Raw genomic sequence first — 8,645 nt, 5'->3', positions numbered from 1 at the left:
TTTCTCTTTTTCCTGATGAAACATTAATATCAGGTAGCTTTTACATTCAATGAAGTTGTAAATGAACTTTGAGAGACTTATGGTCCCCAAATTTAGCCCCATCTCCTCAATCAATCAAGCATACGATCAATGGTATTAAGTTCTTACTGTGTGCAGATCACTATACTAAGCACTTGGGGAGTACATATATTCTAGGATCCCTGCCCATAATGAGCTCACAGTGCCTTCATTTGTGAAAATGAAGGGCAGCTATATGGAATGTCCCAATGAGAGGAAATTCCTTTATTTTTCCTTTTTGATTGGATTGATTTCAACCTCCCAGTTTAAAACCCAAATACTGGTAGTGAATTTTTTTTTTTTAATGACCAAGTTCTCTATATATAGTAAAGGGAAGGATTTGGAGATTCGATACTGGGTTTCTTTGAGGTTGGCGTGCTCAATATTTCCTTCATCTGGTAATTTCCCATTCTTCAATATCAGAAGCAGCGTGAACTAGGAGCTAGAGCACAGACCTGGGGGTCATAAGGACCTGGGTTCTAATTCTGGCTCTGCCAATTGCTGTGTAACCTTGGGCAAGTCATGAACTTCTCTGCCTCTCAGTTACCTCATCTGTAAAATGGGACTGGACCGTGAGCCCCATGTGGGACATGGATTGTGTCTAACCTGATTAGTTTGTATCTACCCCAATGTTTAGTACAGTGCCTGGCACATAGTAAGTGCTTAACAAATACCACAAAAATATCTACTTGCTGCACTGATAACATAGGAATCATACAATTATCGTGCATGCTAAAACTTCGTGGATGAAGATGCAACTGTAGGTGTAACTATTTTTCTCCCTGTAGCTTTCCTTAGAGTTGGGGAAGCTTTAGAAGTAAAAGCCTGAAGCAGAATTTGTGCGTAGAGGAATTCAATATAATCATCTAAGGGTAGTTTGTTATCTTGGGATTTTACTGAGGTAAATTTCGATACAAGGTATCAGAGTAAGTCAGACCCGCTCAAGGGCCTCTTACTGGAACTGAGTTTAGAAGAAAAAGCACATCTTTCAAAGAGAAAAACTTGCACAATTACTGGTTCTCACATATTTATTCAGTTTTGATTTTTAGACATCTCACCCATCATCCAAATATCTACAATCAATCTAAATTCAGTCAATTTGACTCAAGAACATGAAGCAGATTGTTTAATACTTCCCACTTGATATACAGGTCCAGCAATTAAAACTAGAAAATTCCCCTTCTGTTTTAAAGACACAACTCTAAAAATAAAAATTGTTTTATAATGAGCATGCGATTAAAATACCTAATTAAGCCAATGGAACAATTTCCATCATGAGAAGGAGGTGTGGTTCCAATTTTTCCTTGTGTAGATGAAAAAAATATGTAATCATCTTTGCTTTTTGTTTTTTTAAAAAAAGGAAGTTTAAATCTTGGCCAAGAGAAATTTAATTTGTGGGTGGTGGAAAGCAAAACAGAACAGGTACTTTCCTCAAGCCAACCCATTTTGAGGGGAGGAGGGGTATGGTTCAATGCCTTCTTCGGTTGGTTTGAAGTGCATTTGTCTAAAGTATTTCCTTTAGGGTGTCTCAGATCTTACCACCTTCCACATGGCAGAGTTGAAGAGCAGTCCTCTCTGAAAGCAAAGAGGGATGAATTAGCTGATCTTTCAGCCTCCCTTACCAGTTCCAAGATGCTCTAATACCACTCGTAAATCCAGTAGTAGCCTAAGGCTATTATCAGTGGCACTTACAGTGTGCATAAGACTGTACTAGGTATTTGGGAATACATAATTGAAGTAAAATGTATTGCAAGTTCAGCCTTCTGAAGGTAGAGTTAACAAACTAAGGCTAGCCTATCCTCACAAATTATCTGGAGATTTAAGGTTCCCAATTACCTGAACATCTCATTCTATAATGTATCTTTTAATTTTAAATGCTGAAATGATTGATGCCATAGAATGTTTTTGGGGTTTAAATTGGATAATTATCCAGACTCAGCTCTAAATGCAACAAAAAAATTCCCAGCTTTTTCTTAAAAAAATATTATTTAAAATAAAAAGCTCAGTTCTTTTTCTTTAGATCTTGGTACCTTTCACAACCATGTAGTGTGGTTTATCAAATAAGGTAACAGAAAAATAACTGGAGGGGGAAAAAGCAAACAAACAAAACCTGGGGAAAAAACAATTTCACCTGATTTAGAAAGGACCTGACCTGACTGACCTGACTTTAAATTGAATCTGTTATATAATTGCTATTTATGCTTATTATTTATAAGCATAAGCAACTTTCATATATGAATCAGCTTCAGTTACTAAAAACAATTTTGACCTAAAAAACCTCAAATGTCAAAAATAAAAATTTGACATTTGGAAAACTTCAAACTCCTGGAGTCAACATAACTAACACGAGGCAGAAAATTATGAAAAGTTGAATTGAAGGTTTAGTAGCCATGTAATACTAGTGCTAACCTCTGAACCAGCCTCTGATACCCTTGAATCTATGGACCTGACAGAATGCATTTTGACTTTTCCCAACTCTTTGCCCTGTTTACTTGGGGAACCTCATAGAAGAAGCCTTCAGAGTCAGGGCAGACAACTCAGTGAGGAGATCAGCACAGTAAAGTCAGCACTCCCAGGCTCCATTGGGAATGTTTTCAGGCCAATCAGGTACAACTCCATGCTATACACCCTCACAGCCATAAATCTCTATCTGCACTCAAATCAATTTTATTTATTGAGCGCTTACTGTGTGCAGAGCACTGTACTAAGTGCTTGAGACACTACAATATAACAACATAGTAGACATATTCCCTGCCCATAGAGAGCTTACAGTCTACAGTCAAACAAACAGCTTTCAACCAATTGTTGTATTTGACCAGAGTCACTATTGGTCAGGCTGCCTGGGTTTGAGTGAAAAGGAAACGATGCATTTGAGATAGGGGTTTTTCTTCTGGAAACCAGTGTTGTTTTATCCTTGAACAAACTCACTCAGAGTTAGTGTTCAGATTCCTTGTTCTGTCACTGGGCTCAGACTTCAGTTGTCTCTTTGTGCTAAGGGCCACATGAGGTTTGTAATATGGTGAAATACCGGAGTGTTTTCCAAGGAACTCCACACAGGCAGTCCAGGGCTGAACAACAGTCTCTGCTCTCTGCTGCTCTCCCTTTTGCAACCATCCACTGAAATCGAAACTTGGGGTTTGGTTTGCTCATCGTTTACCCTTCACTCTGGAGAGATGGAGGTGTGGATGGATGAATATTTGACATCAGGCCCACTTGAACTATCTGGAGGGGGGAGCTTTAATGTAGAATAATAATAATGTTGGTATTTGTTAAGTGCTTACTATGTGCAGAGCACTGTTCTAAGCGCTGGGGGAGATACAAGGTAATCACGTTGTCCCACATGAGGGTCACAGTCTTAATCCCCATTTTACAGATGAGGTAACTGAGGCCCAGAGAAGTTAGTGACTTGCCCACAGTTACAAAGCTGACAAGTGGCAGAGCCGGGATTTGAACCCATGCCCTCTGACTCCTAAGCCCGGGCTCTTTCCACTGAGCCACGCTGGCGCCTAGCTGTTCTGTTTCGGTTCCTGGTCATTCTGGGAGCTGTTATTCCGTGAGGGATCCCAGGGCTCAGGTTGCCCCACTCAGTGGGATCACATAGCTTGCTCAATTACATGTCCCTCAGAATCAGAGCTTTGACTGTTGCAGAGACAGGACTTTGTCCCTCAGTATATGAAGTCAAACAGGGAGAGAATCTGCTTGGTTGTCACCTACCTGACATTTGTATCAGGGACTGGGGTCCCCAAAGACTCTCCATTCTTCCTACTTAACATCCACCGTCAGAAGCAAAGTGCATTACAATGCTCCACCTTGGCTGGCTTTTCTCCATCACCAGTCTGTTGGTGCTTTGGCCCAGGTGCCAGAAGACAACTATGCGATGGTTCGACCCAGGATCTACCTCTTATGAAGATATATTCTTTTCTCTAAAATGACCCAATCGTTTCATTTTGACGTTTGGGCTCGGTTACTACTCTCCCTTGACAAACATTCTCCCTTGGCAACATCACTATTAACCCTTCTGACATAGACTTCAAAATATACAGTGGTCACCTGGAACCCTGTCATATCAACACTTAGGGCTAAAATGGAGACTAAGCCTGATCTATAGTCATTTCTGGGAATTTGGGTCCCCATAGGGATTCTAGCCAAACCAAAAAAATCATATACGTAGAGGATTCAGAAAGTCAAAGGGATGAGTGTACCACAACCCTAAAATATTCTCTGAGTTCAGATCATGGGGGGGAGATCAGGGGGTGATTTTGTGAAAGTTAATGTGACCTAGTGGGAAGGTCATGAGCCTGGGAACCACAAGACCCATATGCTGATCCCAATTCTGGTCATGGTCTGATGGATGACCTTGGCCAAGTTATTTACCCTCTCTGTACCTTAGTTCCCCAGCTAAATAATGGGGATAATATGCCTGCTTTTCCTATCCTTTAGGATTGTGAGCCCCTTGCTTCCATGTGGGACAAAGACTGTGTCTGGTCTGGTGATGTTATATCTACCCCAATATTTAGCACAATCTTTGCTTTATAGTGAATGCTATTATTATTATAGATTGTTCGATGCAAAGAAAATGGTGAACAATATGACTGGTGCAGTCAGTTCATCTAATCATCCTTTTCTACCTCCTCCTCCTCTTCTTCATCTTTCTTGTTGGTAAAATGGGATGATAAGCCCAGGAAGAACTATTTGTAAAAGAGTTATTCTGACAGAGATTTAAGAAGTCCGATTAGGTTGGCCATCTAGTTTTACAATGGATAATCTAATTTTCAGCTGGTCTGCCTTCTGTCTGGTAGGGATTCAGAACTGGTTGCATTTCCATTTTCAGCACCCAGCCTCTCTTCACCATGACTCTTGGTGCTGACTCCCAGGAGCCTAAAGCAGCATCCCAGTTGACATAGATATCGGATATTACCTGTTTGATTGATTGCTAGAAGATATATTCACTGTGGGCAGGGAACCTGTCTACCAACTCTGTTATACTGTATTCTCCCAAGCACTTAGTACAGTGCTCTGCACACAGTAAGTGCTCAATAAATACCACCGATTGATTGACTGGGGCAACTGGGAGGGTACCTGGGAGAAACGCTGTAAGATCTGCTTAATTGGATGGACTTCTGCCATTGGTAGACACATTCCCTGCTCACAGCAAGCTTACAGTCTAGTGGGGAAGTCTAGCTGGTGACTGTGACTATATGACATCATCATGCCACATTGCTTGACACTGTAGATTGTGTGATGTAATGAGCCTCTTGGGGTCCAGTATTTGGGAGGACCAATGTTGACTTCCCTCAGTATTACCAATATGATCCTGGGATACTCCATGAAACAAAAATATCATGGGCAATCTCACTGGATGGGAACTCTTTTTGGGATACTACATTCATTAATTTCCAGGAAAAAAATGGTAAGGGAGGGGATGGCAGCCAACAAAATTGATAAAGAGGGTGGTCCATCTTATTCACAAGGGAAGCATTAAGGACAAATTTAACTAGTTTGAGGGAAGTAGGTGAGGGAATATTCAATAATATCTGAAGGATTGAAATCCTAATGAAGAAGGAGTATAACTAGGGGAATTAGAATTAAGAAAAAGAAAGGAGATTTGAAGGAGACTGCCAAGAAAAACTTCCCAAGGGTGCTCCTGATTATACTGCAGAATTGGGTCCCAAGGAAAATGAGGGGAATGCCATATTCTGCAAGAATGAAGACAATTCACCGTGAAGACAAAGTATTCTCCAGAGAATACTTTGAACTGCTAAGGGATGGGCTAGATCATCTCAAGTAAAGCTAGAGATAGACAAAGATTCTGATTCTATGCTTCTAGATACTTTCAAATAATAAAAGACACAGAGATTTATGCAACTTGCTGCTGGCAAGCTAAATCAATGGCTGCTTTTGGCTTGAGGATCCTGAAGCAGTGTAATGTAGCATTCAGCAATAACAGCACCTTCCCTGAATAACCCTTAATTCCCTCTCTTTTTTGTATCATCTATACAATTGGATCTGTACCCTTTGGGCACTTGGTATTCACCCCACCCTCAGGCCGAGCAGTTGTGTACCTATCTATAAATTATTTAATCAATCAATCAATTGAATTTATTGAGCGCTTACTGTGTGCCGAGAGCTGTACTAAGAGAGTATGATTTATTTATATTGTCTGTCTTGGCTTAGTGGAAAGAACACGGGTTTGGGAGTCAGAGGTCACGGGTTCTAATCCCGCCTCTGCCACTTAGCTGTGTGACTTGGGGCAAGTCACTTAACTCTCTGTGCCTCGGTTACCTCATCTGTAAAATGGGGATTAAGACATTGAGCCCTATGATGGACAACCTGATTACTTTGCATCTACCCCAACGCTTAGAACAGTGCTTGGCACATAGTAAGCACTTAAAAAATACCAACATTATTATTATTATTACTATTACTGGCTCCCAAAAGCCATATCATAAGAAGTGTTGACTTCTTTCCTCTTTGTTTACCGTTTCCTTCTGTCAGCTCACCATAAAACAGATATTAGGATATCATAAAGATAATCATGCTATTTGTTAAGCACTTACTATAAGCCAAGCACTAGAGCAGCTACAAGATAATCAAGTTGGACACAGTCTCTGTCCCACATGGGGCTCTCAGTATAAGCAGAAGGGATAATTAGGAAAGTGACATGCAGGACGGAAGCTTCAGTGAGGCCCTCCCTACCAGGCACATTTCTCCCAGCCTCCTGGGATTTTCTCAAGATGCCAGGGCATCAGTCCAACTCTGGAAGTGCTAACCTACCTGTCTAGGGTGCACTTTGGGGCTTCTACAAAGAGTCTTCTAGCTGCCTCGCTCTGTTCTATTCCACCTGGCCAGTCATCATCATCATCCAGCCCTTAGAACAGTGCTTGGCACATAGTAAATGCTTAACAAATACCATCATTATTATTAATATCATCAATGGCATTTATTAAGTGTTTAATGTGTGCAGAGTACCATACTGAGCACTTGAGGGAATAGCACAGAGTACAATACAACAAAGTTGGTAGACAAGTTTCTTGTCCACAATTAGCTTACAGTCTAGAGGGGCTAATGTTTCAGGGTTCCAGCTCTAGGGCCTTTAAATTCACAGGCTGCATTTCCACAGGTTTTGGGAGCTATAATAATCAGTTCACATTGTCAATATTTATTATGCTTATTTATTCTCTATTTTTTCCTCAATCTTTCTTCACACACTCCATTAACTCACCCCTGCATTGTCACCAGCGCACAGTTGATTTTTACAGGTACTTTTTTATATTTTCCCGATGGAAGTGGACTGGTGAGGTTTTGCTCTTTTTCTTCTTCCAAAGTCACCGGTGCATTTAACAGTTACCAATGATCAACGGTATATTTTGCAAACAAGTAATAAATTTTAACAGCAATTTGTCTATGAATTGTGACCTTTCCATGATGTATTTGATTTTTCCTGAGAAGTTGAACTTCTTTGTCATCGAAGTTTGATTCATATTTTCATTTTTTTAAAAGCAAATGGTCTGTATAACACATTGCAACATCTAGCTGATTGCAAATGCCATTTTGGTTACAGTCAATATTTTTAATTTATGCCATAAAAGATATACAGGGTCACTACCACCTGCTTGGCATATAGTGGCAAATCCACACATCTCGGAGCCTGACATTTTCTTCTCAGTTGTTTTTATGTTATATGGACTTTTAAAAAGTATAATTTATGCCAGCACCTTTTAATGATGCACCTTTAACCGAAGATAAAACACTTCCATGCTTCTTCTGATTTCGCCCTTTTCTTCTGGATGCTGCAGTTCATTTTAGCAAGGAAAAGGTTGTCTGCTGTATGAATCCCCCAACCAGTAAAACTACTTTGTCTTAATTACCTTAGGACGAGAGAGTGCCCCTAAAGCAATCATCTTTGTTTGTTAACACACCCTATCTGCTGCACTATTCCCCATAAATAAAACATGACCAAGATTACAATGTCATGTTCTTGTGGACTCCAGACCTTGGAAACTGCTCAAGTAGAATGCACAAAAACATCCCAGTGCAGCCTGCTGCATATCTGAGGGCATCAAGGAATGTTATTCATTCCTAAGCAACCACATGCATACTGGTTTCTAATATTAAACAGTGTTTGCTAAAATGCTAAAAAGGAAGGTGGGAAAGAGACTTTGTTTCTCCTTTGTCTTAAAAGGGTTTGGAGGGTAAACACAGAGAGTCTTTCTAAGTCACTTTGAAATGTGCCTAATATTGGGCCTCAGGTATACATAAGTGATGGAAGTTTGTGTGAGTGGATTTCAAGAAATTTTCAAAATAGGATTAATTTTATTATTATATATTTATATTAATGTCTGTCTCTCTTTTCTAGGCTGAAAACTTGCTATGGAACTGAAAGCTCATTGTGGACTCGGAATGTGTCTACTAACTGTTATACTCTACCAAAAGCTTAGTACAGTGTTCTGTATACCATAAATGCTCAGTAAATACCATGGACTGATTTGACTGATTGAGTAGTATTCACTGTGTGCTTACTTTGTGCAGAGCACTGTACCTAATCACCAGGGAGAGTACAACAGAGTAAGCATGTTTTCAAATATGCT

This window comes from Ornithorhynchus anatinus, chromosome 1 (genome assembly GCF_004115215.2).
Source record: "Ornithorhynchus anatinus isolate Pmale09 chromosome 1, mOrnAna1.pri.v4, whole genome shotgun sequence".
NCBI classification, from domain to species: domain Eukaryota; kingdom Metazoa; phylum Chordata; class Mammalia; order Monotremata; family Ornithorhynchidae; genus Ornithorhynchus; species Ornithorhynchus anatinus.
The sequence above is the reverse complement of the archived record's forward strand: the minus strand, read 5'-3'. Positions refer to the sequence as shown.